The sequence below is a fragment of the Poromitra crassiceps genome (assembly GCF_964638095.1).
Source record: "Poromitra crassiceps genome assembly, chromosome: 9".
Lineage (NCBI taxonomy): Eukaryota > Metazoa > Chordata > Actinopteri > Beryciformes > Melamphaidae > Poromitra > Poromitra crassiceps.
This window is the reverse complement of record NC_139630.1, coordinates 33593160-33603494: the sequence shown is the minus strand read 5'-3', so window position 1 is coordinate 33603494 and position 10335 is coordinate 33593160.

The window sequence follows — 10335 nt, the reverse complement described above, 5'->3', positions numbered from 1 at the left end:
GCCAAAAGAGTTTTATTTTTCACCGTCTCCATCCCCACCAGCCACTATGAAGAAGAACTTGAGGTGTGAGGAGTGCACAGTCTAAAAGTGCAAAGTTGCCTACAGTGTAGGTCCCAAATTCCCTTTTCATCATTTAAAAGGTAACTGATATTTTTCATCCTTGGCCCTATTTTCTCAACTGTTTGTGTCAAAGGCCATGTTCACATTACAGGCAAATCTCATTTGCTCATAAAGTCATTAATCATCATTATCTTGATTGGTTTCCCAAATCTGATTTGGGAGTGTGTCCACACTGCCACAAATCTGATTCTCAAGTCGGATCTGTGTGTCCAGACCTAAACAGCCGATCTGCATGGGTTGCTATGGTAACGACGTGGGCGTCAGTAAATACGTACGTTGGTGACGTGGTTTTCCTGCGCAGAAGCAATTGATGATGAGTTGCAAGTGACGTTCAAATCAGATTTGGTGGATCTGCGCGTCCGCACTGAAGTCACATCAGTCGAAAGCAGATTGGAAACTACCTCCATATGTGGTTTGGGACACAAGTGATACAAATCAGACTTGGAGCGTCCAGACTCATAAAACCAATCTGGATAAAGTCATTAATAGGTCACTAAAGTTCACAAATCAGATTTGGCCTCCTAGTCTGAACATGGCCTTAGGCGGGACAACACGTTTTCAAATTGCTCCAGTATTCAGTGAGATGGCTGCAATGTCAGACGGGGCAAATGCCAGCCTTCAACATGGTCCACTAAACGTGCTTGTTCTGCAACTGACGGGCTCAGGTTGTTATTGGTGATCTGCTTATAAGTGTCTGACAACATGGAAACAAGAGAAATGGAACGTTTTTCTTTACCCTTCGCTTGGTCTGTTTATTTGTGTAACCAAGTCTCGGGAGGCTTTGGTTTGTGTTGGAGGACTCCTTGGCTGAAGATATCTCGCTGAGTACTGGACCAATTTCAAAAAATGGTGTCCCCAAGACGCCCCATTAGTCACTTAGACACAAAAAGTTGGGAAAAGTGGGCCCAGGTTGAAAAATACTGAACTTTACTGAAATACTTTAGCTTTAAAATGTACCCATGACTCAGGATCAGGATCATGTTTTTATGCCTCCGCCGGCGATAGCCAGGCCGGAGGCATTATGGATCCGGGTTGTCCGTCCGTACGTACGGCCGTCCGTCCGTACGGCCGTCCGTACGTACGGCCGTCCATACGATGTTTGTTAACGCGATATCTGAGGAACGCCTGGACGGAATTTCATCAAATTTGCCTCAAACATCGACTTAGACTCAAGGATGATCTGATTAAATTTTGGTGGTCAAAGGTCAAAGGTCAAGGTCACTGTGACCTCTCGAACGCAATTTTCAAGCTTGTTAACGCGATATCTCAGGAATGCCTTGACGGAATTTAATCTAACTTGTCTCAAACATCGACTTGGACTCAAGGATGAACTGATTAGATTTTGGTGGTCAAAGGTCAAAGGTCAAGGTCACTGTGACCTCTCGAACGCCATTTTCAAGCTTGTTAACGCGATATCTCAGGAATGCCTTGACGGAATTTAATCAAACTTGTCTCAAACATCGACTTGGACTCAAGGATGAACTGATTAGATTTTGGTGGTCAAAGGTCAAGGTCACTGTGACCTCTCAAACGCCATTTTCAAGCTTGTTAACGCGATATCTCAGGAATGCCTTGACGGAATTTAATCAAACTTGTCTCAAACATCGACTTGGACTCAAGGATGAACTGATTACATTTTGGTGGTCAAAGTTCAAGGTCGCTGTGACCTCTCACACACCCAATTTCCAATTTCTGTAACGCAACATCACAGGAGCGCCTTGACGGAATCTCTTCCAATTTGCCTCAAATGGCGATTTTGACTCCACAATGAACTAATGGTGGAGGCATAAGTCCGCGTTGCGGTCGTTCTAGTTGATGATGTTTTACAAACATGTAGTTTAGTTAAAAGCTTAAACGAATTAGTTAAATTAAATTAATTTGAAGGCTAATTAAGTTCTGACAGGCAGAACAATTAAAATACTGGATCCTGATTGGCTAACAACACCAGCTCCTCTACTATAATTCAAATGAGCTAAACCTGCTGAGTGGAGGCTTTCCGGTTCCAATGGTGCAAACCTGCCTGAGTAGTCAGTCATTCTTTAAAGCTGATTAACCCATTGATACCTGATGCAGCATTTGTGTGTGTATCCCTTTAAGACTTAAAGGGATACACACACAAATGAGGGATATACACGCAAACGCTGCATCAGGTATCAATGGGTTAAGACCAAGTCCCCGTGGATTTACAAGAGTTGAGCGACATTTGAATTCCTATGATATGGGAACTTAAAATAATTTTAGAGAAGATTTTAAATAGATTTTAAATATTTCTTCTTTACGGTGACATATGGTTCAGGAGGGGTGAGGGTCTGGAAATAACTGCAGTACTGTATGCTTGCACTGTACACTAGGCTTGTACTGCATGGGTTCAGTGCTGGGTCATGTTTTGCCGCCCTGCCAGCTTCTCGCCTCTCTTCACATTACACTATCTAAATATGGAGCCAATGCTGAAGTAGCTGATAAATAAAGCGATGATCCTGACTGCACATTGGAGGAATAAACTAGGGGGGGGGGGGTATTTTTAATCCCCAACCTCAATTTCTCTTTTTTAAGTCTGATTCTAAATAACGAATCACGGCCACCGCCTGGCTTGGAAAGTTATTCCTATACCAAAAGTATGTGAGGGGAAATAGATCTGGTTTCACTTGAAATTAGATCCATCATAAAAACCTGCTTACTTTTGCTAAAGGCCATCGCTGTCATCTCTTCTCCTCTTCTGGAGCCGGCCCACCCAGATGCTATCAATTAAATCACCATGAGTCCAGCACATGACCAACATGTTTGTATTTGTGGGAGATGCAACCCAATCGCCAGAATAAAATGTGGGCATTGTAGGTTTCTAGAAACTACAATATATATATCTAATCTAAAACACACACACACACACACACACATATGGGTGTGTATATACATATATATATATATACACCGTATACACACACACACATATACATATATACTGTATATATACTGACAACCGTATATACTGACTATATATATATATATATATATATATATATATATACTGTACATATATATATATATATACTGTACATATATATACTGTATATATACTGACAACCGAGCCGAGGCTCAAATCACCGGTATAGGCAAGTATAGGCAAGCAAGACAACTTGGTTGTGTTTAACATGAGGCGAGTAAAACAACTGTTTGGTTTAGGCAACAAAAGCAACTTGGTTGAGTTTTGGGGTCATGGTTTGGGTCGGGGTTCGATCCAGCTCTCTTGTGTCGAGAACGTTGCAAGTGCAGGAACGCTTCGGGCCGGGGCGAGGCGACCTCCAGAGTCTATGACATGTCCATTATCCACGTATGAATGCGACATATTTTCATTCAGAAATGTTCATATTTTGCTGCACATTTCCGTGGATTTTAGAAACGTACAATGTGGACATTTAAATGTGGCGACTGGGCTGGGGACATGAGTTTCAGACAGAGTGCGGCCATCGGAAAGTAGCCGTCAAGCAGCCATCATGTAGGGAAAGGGCCATAATTGGAGGCGGTCGCGTTTCATCTTGCACATCAGGAGGCAGTAATGAGCCATCACTCGCCTCCACTTTTAACTTAAATGAATCAAAGAAGAAATAATGACCAAGCATCTGTCATAGACAACTCCCCTCCTTAATTGTCTGGAGATTACTGATCGAGGGGGGGCAGACTTCTTGTTTGCAAACTATTTTGAAAAGCAGATGAAAAGCTGCTGATTCTATTGTTGTGATGTGAGACAAACGGCACGCTTTGTTGACTGCCAAATGGCAATCTTGTCTCTCCTCTGGCTTCATTAGCGCTAATATCTTCTCTTGACATCAGCAGAAATGTGATTTGTACCCTCCATTTCTCAGATCCCCTCAATTTGCTTTGTAAATTTATCCTGTCATCGTCTCTGCTTCAGTAAATAATGTCCACGTTGCAAAGATGCACTCTTTGTGTCGGTGTGTTTATTCCCTTCCTTGAGCGTCATTTCATGCCCACTCTTTCACTTTGCGTTGTATCATTTGGATAGGGGTGAATCTTTTGTTAAATCTTTAGCTCACAGATATTAGCATATTGTTTGTATTACAACTTTTCTGAAATGTTGTGTTTAAATATGCAAATGAGGCATTATCTACTTAAATATGCTCTGATTTGCATATGTTTCCAGAACAGAAATCTGAACATTGGATAAAGCCAGGTTCAAAATTCTTGCTTAATTTTTTTTTTGACATACAGTAGAGCCAAAGTTCTTTACAGAGTAACTTCTGGATATATCTCTTTTAAATCAGAAAATACTGTCAACAGTTAAAGAATCAATTTCACTATGTTTTTAGAAATAACCCCTCTGTAAAAACCTTCAGAATATAGATAGGGATAAAACAGAAACATTTGATGCAAGTGCTACTTAAGTGGAGATTTTAGAGGGTGTCTTGCCTTTTTAGACAGCTCCTGCTCTCCAAGGATCTTTCCACTCGCATTGTGGAAGCCTTTTCCCAGTGACTGCCACAACCAGGTTAACGCCAAGGGATGGCCTCAATTTCAGTTACCATGGTGACAACATCACAGAATTGGGCAGCCTGTCATGGAGCATTGGCTGTCTGCCCTCCTTGAGCATTGTCAATATTTGCCACCACAGACACGAGAGGCACGTGACAGAGAGGAGATGTGACAATAACATGAGGCAAGAATACAATCTCTTTGGCAATGAGCACAGAGTGTTTGTTTATAACAGTCTGAGCAATGCAGGAAAAAGGTGATCAGAAGATGGAGAAATTGGCAAAAAAACAAAAACAAACTGGAAGCATCTGTTAATGTTTGGATTGTAGGGATCTAGTTAGAGTTATTTGTGAAAGTGTCAGGCAACAACTTGAGCCAGGCCGGGAAGTCATCATAACAGAAGAGGAAGTCCGTTGAGCTTTTAAAAGGATTAACACAAGAAAAGCAGCTGCTCCTGACAGATTAGCTGGTAGGATACTGAAGGAGTGTAGGGAGGGAGGAGCTTTCTTTTGTTTATAGTCATGTGTTTAATATTTCACTTGATTCATCCTGTGTTCCCAGAGCCTGGAGATCCTCACTTATAGTGCCTGACCCCAAAACATCCAAACCACAGGCCCTAAACGATTAGCGTCCAGTAGCCTTATAACATCTATTGCAGCGAAGAGTCTTGAGAGAATAAGGCCATGTTCACATTACGGGCAAATCCGATTTGCTGATAAAGTCATTTATCATCATTATCTTGATTGGTTTCCTAAATCTGATTTGGGAGTGTGTCCGCACTGTCACAAATCTGATTCTCAAGTCGGATCTGTGTGTCCAGACCTAAACAGCCTATCTGCATTGGTTGCTATGGTAACGACGTGGGCATCAGTAAATACGTACTTTGGTGATGTGGTTTTCATGCGCAGAAGCATTTGATCATGAGTTGCATGATCGTGATTTGGTGGATCTGCGCGTCCACACTCAAGTCACATCAGTCGAAAGCAGATTGGAAACTACCTCCATATGTGGTTTGGGACAAGTGACACAAATCAGACTTGGAGCGTCCAGACTCATAAAACCAATCTGGATAAAGTCATTAATAGGTCACTAAAGTTCACAAATCAGATTTGGCCTCCTAGTCTGAACATGGCCTAATACTAGATCATGTTCTCAGTGAGGTGCAACCTGAACTTGGCCCACTGCAATTTGCAATTTACACCAGGGGGAGGAGCACAGAAGATACACCAGGGGGAGGAGCACAGAAGATGCTCTTCTGTTGTATGTTGTAGGGAATGACAAATGAGGAAGGTCAAAGTTGATCCAGCATGTTGCTGGCATCGTTATACAGGTCCCTGGCTATGTATATAAATGTTACAGCTGACAGCACGTTGGTAGCTATAGCTAACAGAGTGATAAGCTAGCTAGTAGCTGCAGGCTGTCTAGAGTGGTCTAGTTGCCTCCTGTGCTAGGAGACGTAGACTGAAGAACAGAGACTTTGATTAGCTTAAATAGCCCAGCTGCTCAATCCACCAGAGTCACATGACGGCACTTGAGGTTTCTGTCCCAAGTCCGCTATAGATCGCTAGCAGACCATGATGTGGTCACCACAATGTATTATATGGAATCCACTCTCATCTTGATCAATTAAAACGTTGTGCCCGCGCCATGTTTATGGACTTTTCCTGTGCATTTAATACCATAAGACAGGCGCCACCGGTCGACACCTCGGCCCAGCTTTTCCATCGAAAGACTCCTCTCTCCTCCTCGACCGTTCGTCTCCAGCTGCTTTTGGCTCTTCCGTGTTATGTCTTCTCCTTCCTGCTGCTGTCCATGTAATAGCTATTATGGCAGTTGTCACTCTCTCAAATTCTCAGTATATGTCCCAACCGCTTCCACCTTCTTCTTCCTATTAGATCCGTCCCCTCCGTGTACTTCACTCTCCTTTGAGTTCATTTGATATTCTCCTTGGGCACACCACTTTGAGTATACATCTGATGCACTTCTGTTGAAATGCAATCAGTGTTTGCCCTTCTGCTTTGGTCATTGACCAGCATTCGACTCCATATAGCAGCACAGACATCACATTGGAATTGAAGATCTTGAGTTTTGTTCGTACAATATAAATATTTGATTTGTTTGAGTTTATAAAAAGCTGTTCTCGCTTTCTTGGAGTCTACTTCTGATCTCCCTAGCACATTCACCTTTACTGGACATTACAGACCCCAAGTAAGTAAATTCATCCACCACTTCCATCTCCTCTTGATTGCTTATAAAGGTTCTATTACCTTCTGTCTCATCTACAGCCATTCCTTTCGTCTTCTGGTCATTTATTTTAAGTCCTATCTTCGTAGCTTCTTCTTCCAGCTTCTCCAAACAACATATTTCCACTGACACAAGTTCCTGGCAGAGCTAAAACTGCAAGCCGGCACGGGGGAGGAGTGTTGTTAAAGTTTAGACTGGAATGTGAGTTTGAAAGCCAGACCTTTCTCAGCACCTGCTGGCCAAGTAATTATTGAGTCATTAATATTGATTGCAAAATCCTATCAAACCCCCACAGAAATAGTATGGTCATTTTGGGTGATGGGGTAGTAAAACCCTTACTTATTGCTCTTTCATAAGCCCTAATTCCTCCAGAGCATACTGTAGCTGCTCTGCAACCAACAGTCGAAGATGTTCAGGCAGCTCCCATTCATGAAAGTGTATCAGCTGTACAGTGGTGCACTGCCAATAGAACCTAATTTCAACCAACATCATCTAGTCATGGGGACCAACTGTCCCCACGACTAGATGATGACCTTATGCTGTGGTGTAATGTAACAAAGTAATAATACTTTGTAACAGTACTTCCGTGTTTCTTGAGAGTATCTGTCCCATTGACTGGAAATAAAATGGATGTAGCCACCCATTGTTTTTTGGACTCACGTTTGGAAGCCTAGTGTTGTCTGTCGCCATCTTGGGGAACTTGCGCATCCCGCGCGAGACGGCCCGTGGCGGGGGGTGGGGGGGCTGCGGTGGCGGGGGAAAAAAATCATCCCCCCTAGTTGTTGTGAAAGGTGAAATTAGCTGCAGTGTTTTGGTCCATTCTATAAACATGCTTATTCACTGTTCAAAGTGGGCATTTTAACATGGGGGTGAACGGGAACGACTCCCTTTTGGGTCTAGCCTCAACGTGGCCATTTGAGGAACTGCAGCATCCAGGATCACTTCCGCAGCTTCCTCTGTAAAACCCAAAGCTAGCCCACTTATCTGTACTTTACTTGAGTATATTTCTGTCAAATTTCACTTTTACTCCACTATATTTCCTAAATAAAATGTATACTACTCCATTACATTTACCCTAAGCATTTTTGTTATTCGTTACTACCAATTACAAATAAAATCTGAAGAATTTTGGTAGCCGGCAAGCAAGCAGGTTTGGCGAATATGTGCTCCTGTAGCTTGCATGCTAAGTTAATCACGATCCACACTCCATTCTAGTTGGTGGTGGTAATGCACCATAATGTTGATGGCCAACCACAAAGAAAACTCAAGAAGAAGAAGCAAAGCATGTCAGATGGACATGAACATAGGATTGACAATGAATGATTGCTTTTTTTTTTTTGTACTTTTACTTTCAATGCCTACAGTAAGTACATTTAATGTCAGAAAATTACTTTTGATACTTAAGTAGGCTACAGTACATATCAGATATATGACTTTTACTCAAGTAATATTCTAATAAGTGACTTTAACTTCTACCAAAGTAATTTTCTGGTAAGATGTTAATGGCGTATGACCTTATGTATATGTGCATTATGGGCTTAGAGATCGATCTTACTATTCTGTGAGAAACCATTTCATGGATGAGCAGAGAAGGAGACAAATGCATCAAGACGCTGCCATGCGATCATCAGTATGCACAGCTCTGGCTCTGGCATGTGGCTTAATCCAGGTGACAACCTTCTGTTGACTCCCAGCTGATGGCCAATGAGTGCAGCAGCCTGTCTTAGCAAGTAAACAACAAGCACATATATCATGGATGAGGGGACAGATCGACCATGCATCAAACAAGCTATTGGCGAGAGTTAAATTACTTTTTTAACAACGGCGGTTTCTGTTTCACATATATGCCTGCCAACCATTCCAGATATTTTGTGTGATATGATATGCATCATGGTCACCATAGCAGACACATGAGAAAAATCATGTCAGCAAGGGAAATATCTTTGAGTGAGGAAAGCAGTGCAGCGACAGAAAGATTGTCACCAATCACATTGGAAGGTAAGCGCGTATCAATGAGAAGCAATGCTTTGCATCTTAGAGAAAAAGAGGGATAAAATCAATACAGCAGCCTGCAACGGGATGTGGAAGAACATTTTGTCTGTAACATTGGAGAGAGTGAACTTAATATTTGTTCACCAACGTGAGCTTTTGGGATGATAATATATTAGTTCTGGCTCAACATGTTTCAGTAATATATTTGATCATATATTTGGTAATGATAGTACATAATATTTAGAGGCAATGCCATTTTTCATATGTTTCATTGCATTCTAGGATGTAATATAACGTGACAATATATCTGTGTTGCCAGTGGCTTTGCTGGAGTTGAATTCACATGCAGAATGCTTTATGAGGAGGACAAATAAAAAAAAGATGGCAGACTAATATCCTCCAGCTACTACAGTACAGCTAGTACACCATTTATCCCCCCAGGTAGGACAATCAGTCATGGCTATTGTGGGCGTGAAATGTTAACAAAACTTTACTCTCAATTATCTTCTATAAGTCAAAACACACACACACAAATACAAGTTTTAATATCCTTCTTGAAAGAGATGGATGACACCGAATGAATGAGCTTGGAGAGTCAGCTATTTTCAATTGAACCCAGGTTGTCACTGTCAGACAAAACACTGGCCGTAAAGCCCCAGCGGACATGGCGTTTTGACAGATCTGCCATTGGGAATTCTGGTGTCAACAGAGTGACTGTGTGAGAGGAGGGCTGGCTGCTCACGACTCGCCTGGCTGGGCACGCAGGCGAGTCGAGCGGGGCTCTGGAGGGCGACGGACGTGAGGACCGTGCTAAACGTGGGATGGTGGGGTGCTGTGTGAGGTGAATGCTCAGCAGGCAGCACACGCCTGAGGTATAAAGACAAAGACCTCACCACACACAGCACACTTACCGTCAGTGCTGCTGGAGACCTGGCAGGGACGGACTGGCCGTCGGGAGATTCGGGAGGCCTCCCGAATCTCCCGACGGCCAGTCAGTTCAAAGTCAGTCAGTCGGCCGTGGCATGGCACCAAGTCAGGTCAAGTCAAGTTCAAGCTTGGTGCTGTCTGCTGCACAGAGCTGCTGCCTGGCTCCTGGAGCCTGTCAGACTGGGTCAATCTAACACTCTCAATATTGAAGGGGGGATAGGAACGGCCCCTCCCAATTTGGACTGATCCTCGTTTTTGTCTAAATGTGTCGCAATTGAGCCTCTTCACCAATGGGGGATTTCTAGTTTTTTTTCTTCTCTTTTCTTTTTTCTTTTTGCAAAGGTCCCTTCCCCCCAAAGTCTCATTCCAAACTTTTGGTTTAATTTGGGAGCCCTGGTCCTCAGCATCATACGATCATCAGATGTTCTACCACAAAAAACTCTTTATTAGTGTTAAGATTAGTGTGGAATAAAATTGTGGTGGCTCGTATTAAAGGCCTCTCCATCTCAAACTGAATTTCAGTCCCAGACTCCCGGTACATCCCCACAGGCACACACACCAAAT